A 6,448-nucleotide genomic window follows, 5' to 3' on the forward strand; every position below is an offset into this window, starting at 1 on the left:
AGTATCGATACTGCAAAGTAGAAATACTCCAGCACCATGTGCATGCTTTCACTCTTTAGAGCAGATGCTTTGGCACTGCCTCTCTGTCTCTGCCTGCTGAGCACGAGACGAGTGCCGACACAAGCCTTTGTAGTTGAAGAGATCCCATAGCCTGAGGTTTATGGGACGATTGGCTGAGACTGTGATTGGCTGAGACATAACCAGCCACTGTTTTACTAGGAAACATGAAAATAAAGGTTGCAAAAGGTCATTGCAGGTGGACCATATCGTACCATATCGGGGTCAGTAAAAATGACAATGTCCATCCACAGCTCTGTGAATCTGTGGTGTTGTAACTGTAGTGGTCTGATTATCTGTAGGCATCCACATACTGGAGTCATGCAGGCCACCAGAGGCAGACAAGAGCACAGATAACGGTATACTGAACCAACCATCACACACACATACAGATTATGTCCCAGCTAGAGACCACTGTTGACGTTCATAATCTTTAACCATCCCTGTTCCCAATTCAGAAGAGACGGACAACATAGTGAAGACTGAGCCGGTCGCAGAGCACATGTCAGACAGACCACACCCAGAGCGTGTCGCAACCATGAACACTCACAACTCGCCCATAACAGGTGTGTGAGGTCAACATTACTCCCCCAACACATACTGTAGAATGTTGAATATAAAACCATGTCTAATTGTCTCTCTGTTGTTTCCAGTCACCATTAAACAGGAGGTGAAACAGGAAGACCACACCCACAGCTGTTTCTCTGGACATACTGGTAAATACTGACGCTTACTGGAACACAACTTGTTTTGTTTTCCTGATAACCCTGATGTTTTACTATCATAGAAAAGCTTAAAGTTACTTTAAATGGAATTGACTCCCTGACCCCCAGAGGGCTTTTTATTAAGTGGCAGAAATGTGTTACAGACAATTTAAATATCCTCTGCAGTCGTATCTGTATGGAAGTAATGTTTGACGTGCTTGTGTCTCCTGGTGTGTGACAGTCTGGTACTGTATGTATCTGAACATATTTGTCTGTTTCCCCCCCCCCCCCCCCCCCCCCCCAGAAATGAGAAAGGCAGTAAAACACGGTTTGGATGACGTGTCCTCAAATGAAGATGGAGAGACGGGCAAACGGAGAAGAATTTCAAAGTCTCCCGATGGGCGGAAACCAGAGGTTAAGGGTTCAAACCCAAACTCAAAATATTGAGCCTAGCTCACCCCCATTCTCTCACTGAATGCCAGGCTGCCCAAACACACACCTCACCTGACATAAACTGTAGGTGATGAGGGGACACACAGCAGGAGCTAATCAATCAATTAGGACGTGGGACATCGAAACAAAGCGTGGGAAAAACCAAACAAAAATAATATCAACAAGCAAAATATACCTACACCAGGGATCTTCAATCAAATGGATCAAATGCAGAAATATTTGACTGCATAAGTGTTTAAATTGATGTATTGTTATTATAAACCCCTAAACTAATGCTAATGCAACAGAAATAAAGCCTGACTGTACCACAGGTCCTGGCCACCACCCTGCCCCGGCCCCAGTGGTGCTGCTCATCGACGGGAACCTGGGCTACTGGCACGGTGAAGCTGACGGTGGCACAACGTGGCCGTGCTCATGATCACAGCATGGTGCCAGTGATACTGGACACCATGACCATGACCAGAAACCTGGGCTGCAGGAGGTTAACCCATTAAGACCGGGAACGCATCTGTATCATTTTAGATTTCTTTGGCTATTCAGCTCATAGCACGGCACCAAGCGCTATGAGCTTTTAGATGTGCTATTTTTGAAAAATCGTGAAAAATGTGTGCAAATCGTTGAATATTTATGTTTTTAAAGCAAACATTTTTGCTTGCTTCTGGGGGATTCTACAAATGTTCGCTTCAAAAGTATATACAGTATACATTCAAAGATTTGCACAAATTGTCACGATTTTTCAAAAAAGAAAATAGCAGATCTACGCTATGATCCGCGCTATGAGCTTGTAGATCTGCTATTTTTGAATAGCCAAATGAATCTAAAAATGACAGAGATGTGTTCCCGGATTGAATAGGTTAATAGACATAGGCATAGACTTGAAGACAACACATTCCGTTTAAACCAGGTTTACAAACTGTATGGTGTAAGGTGTAAGGGAATGTGTTAATATAGCATCACAATCACAGGTCCCTGGAACAACAGATTTGTCCACGGCCAAATACATTTCATTTTGGGGGTCCTTGACATGAAAAGGTTTGAGAACCACTGCTGTATACTTACAGCAGTGGAAGGATGTATACTCCCATTTCTCACAGGCTTTATTTCCTTCCAAATCCTTTTTTCTATGACCTCCTTGAACAAAACCTCATAATTAGTAAACATGGGCATTTGTAAGTGCACTAATTCTTTGGACACATTGTGCAGCTTTTGAATCAAGTATACTTAAATGACAAGATTCCAGTACAATCAACAGCAGACACTTCAAACTAGGGCTGCAGCTATCCATTATTTTCAAAACTCTATCGAATACACATTTATATATATTTTTACATTTTTTTAAATCTACAAATCAACAAATTCGAATTGACTTTTTGTCTAATTGATTAAATCAAGTAGACCCCAGCCCTATGACCATGACCATGTTATTGTGGATAACATGTTGTTTGTATTTTTTTATGGGTTTGTTTTGTATCTGTGTCACTGTGTGGTACATGTTTGACCCAAGGAGGCTTTGTCTGTCCCTCTTTTCCTCCCCAGCCATTCAGGAACGCTTCAGACAGCAGTGAATGGGGACACTTACAAACATTGAATTACCTTTAATTCAACTGGTTTAAACATGTGCCGTGTAACTGTGCAGGATCTGTACTTGTTGTAATTGTGGTGCCTAGTTTGGTTCATTATTGGCCATTAGATCATATTTATGGAATAGCTCAAAGAAAGACATGTCTAAATGTGGTCATTAACTACAGTACATTATTATTATATAACTGTCGTGACTGCAACTATTAGTGGTGTAACATTCAAAAACTAAATAACCCCACCTCTTTTTTTGTAGCCACAACCCTTCTTTCCTCTCAATTTTTATGTAAAATTTCAGCTGTCCATTCATATTTTTTCTATAACCCCTCCCCTTTATTGTCTGGAAACCAGGGGGAATAAACCCCCCCGCCCTCCCCGCTCTCGCATGGTCGGGACAATCTTCAGTACCCTGCTTCACGGGACTTAGCTGGATTTGACTTAGGTGCAAACCAGGATTCGAACCCGCGGCCCTTAGTGTGACGAGCCCTAGCCTGTTCTGTTTGGTGGAACTGCTAGGCCTTGTGCTATGACTTAGTCCGCCACGCTATTGGTACCGGCTAAACCTGATGCTTTCTGTGTTGCTTTTGACTAGTGCTTCTGTAGCCCCTAGAGGGTAAAGAATGAGCGGAGTTTAGGTCAGATCATTAAGGCAGCGTCTTATGGTTAAAAGAAAGACATACGGTCATTAACTAGTGACTGCAACTACAAGTAAGACGCGCGAACGCTGGAAGCGAACGCAGCTCGAAAATATTGTGTGTGTGTGTGTGTGTGTGTGTGTGTGTGTGTGTGTGTGTGTGTGTGTGTGTGTGTGTTTTGACTGCACTCTGGCGCACTCTGTTGGTTGCACACAGGCAGTGCAGGCAGTGCAGGCAGTGCACACATACTGCACACACACAGACAGAGACACAAGCCGAGCAGAGTTTCATAGTCCACTTGGGCAAAGAATGAGCGGAGTTTAGCTCCTTCCGCGTTCGCAATTAGTGGTGTAATATTCAAAAACTAAATATGTATTTCACTCATGTCATTGTTATCCAAGTACCAAAAGTACTCATTATGCAGAATGTCCCACTTCAACTTTTCAGATTGTAGTGGGTTGAGCTTTTGCTGGTTGCCCCTAGCAACGCAACGCAACTATGTGTGTTAACTATGCATTGATGTGTGAGCTTAGAGAAACCTAATGTTGTCCTAACTGCTCCCCCGACCTCCTTGTAAACGGAGGTGCTCCCGGTGTCCGTCCAGTCTCTGCCACTTTATGGAGGTCGCTGCACACATAGTAGTTTTTGTTTGTTTGTTTTAAGTCATTGATCAGGTTATTATGTCCCTTTGTGTAGTTAGAAGCTCCGTTTGCCTCTGCTGTTTTTCTCCTTATTATTTTTGGTTTATTGTTTGTGCAAACCAGCTGTTCTCACTGATAATTAGAAGGCCGATAGGTGGGTGGTCACGGGTGTAGTAGTATTGGGGTTTTGTATTTAGCTTTAGTGCATGATCTATTGCTTGCATGCTCAAGAATCCAGTGTTGTGTGTATTTTAATATATTTCTCTCTTGTCTTGCAGTGAGTGAAGTGCTTGTGTGCGCTTTTGATGGCGGTGAAACCCCTCTTTCCCACCTATACCCCCCTTACTGGTATCTTAGCTAATGCCCCTTTTTGATAGATATTTGTACTATGTTTTAATTAGTTGTGAAATTGCTGCTAAATAAATATAAATATATTTCCTAAACTTCATGAACTTGACCTTTCCATTTTTAGATGCTTATTCTGCCTTGAATTATAAATAAAAACAAACATCATTTTTAAACTGGAAACCCAAGTCTCTGTTAATAACCTAGTGTTTCGGTTCCAGGCTTACCGAAACGACCAGAGTATTAATGTTTCGTTAGGTTCAATTCTCTACAGCGTCCTATACTATATTACTACATTATATTACTTACTACTACACTATTATATTACTTACTACTACACTAGTATACTATATTACTACTACTACACTATATTACTTACTACTACACTATATTACTACTACTATATTATATTACTTACTACACTATTATATACTACTATATATTATATACTACTATATAACTAACTAACATACTTACTACTATATAACTAACATACTTACTACTATATAACTAACTAATATACTACTATATAACTAACTAATATACTTACTACTATATAACTAACTAACATACTTACTACTATATACCTAACTAATATACTTACTACTATATAACTAACTAATATACTTACTAATATACTTACTACTATATAACTAACTAACTTACTACTATATAACTAACATACTTACTACTATATAACTAACTAATATACTTACTACTATATAACTAACATACTTACTACTATATAACTAACATACTTACTACTATATAACTAACATACTACTATATAACTAACATACTACTATATAACTAACATACTTACTACTATATAACTAACATACTTACTACTATATAACTAACATACTACTGTATAACTAACATACTTACTACTATATAACTAACATACTACTGTATAACTAACATACTTACTACTATATAACTAACTAATATACTTACTACTATATAACTAACATACTTACTACTATATAACTAACATACTTACTACTATATAACTAACATACTACTATATAACTAACATACTACTATATAACTAACATACTTACTACTATATAACTAACATACTTACTACTATATAACTAACATACTACTGTATAACTAACATACTTACTACTATATAACTAACATACTACTGTATAACTAACATACTTACTACTATATAACTAACATACTACTGTATAACTAACATACTTACTACTATATAACTAACATACTTACTACTATATAACTAACATACTACTATATAACTAACATACTTACTACTATATAACTAACTAATATACTTACTACTATATAACTAACATACTTACTACTATATAACTAACATACTACTGTATAACTAACATACTTACTACTATATAACTAACATACTACTGTATAACTAACATACTTACTACTATATAACTAACATACTACTGTATAACTAACATACTTACTACTATATAACTAACTAATATACTTACTACTATATAACTAACATACTTACTACTATATAACTAACATACTTACTACTATATAACTAACATACTACTATATAACTAACATACTACTATATAACTAACATACTTACTACTATATAACTAACATACTTACTACTATATAACTAACATACTTACTACTATATAACTAACATACTACTGTATAACTAACATACTTACTACTATATAACTAACATACTTACTACTATATAACTAACTAACTTACTACTATATAACTAACTAACATACTTACTACTATATAACTAACTAATATACTTACTACTATATAACTAACATACTTACTACTAGAATATACTACTACACTCCACCCATTCCTCCCTAGCTCCACCCCTGTCTCTAGCTCTGCCCCTTCCTCCCTAGCTCTGCCCCTCTCTATAGCTCCACCCCTTTCTCTCTAGCTACGCCCCTTCATCCATCTCTCTGTAATATTTCAGCTGCCCGTTTATATTTTTCCTATAACCCCCTACTACTACACTATATTACTACTACTATATTATATTACTTACTACACTATTATA

General features: G+C 37.5%; 1 long non-coding RNA gene across 1 annotated transcript; it reads left to right on the forward strand.

Annotated features, from left to right (window-relative positions):
* The first annotated feature begins 340 nt into the window (after positions 1-340).
* Positions 341-1,165, forward strand: LOC311040836. The gene is made up of 4 exons (XR_014600329.1): positions 341-416; positions 516-623; positions 711-773; positions 1,066-1,165. It is a non-coding gene; the product is annotated as an uncharacterized lncRNA (long non-coding RNA).
* The last annotated feature ends 5,283 nt before the right edge of the window (positions 1,166-6,448 follow it).

This window comes from Gymnoscopelus microlampas (genome assembly GCF_963454915.1).
Source record: "Gymnoscopelus microlampas genome assembly, chromosome: 24".
NCBI lineage: Eukaryota > Metazoa > Chordata > Actinopteri > Myctophiformes > Myctophidae > Gymnoscopelus > Gymnoscopelus microlampas.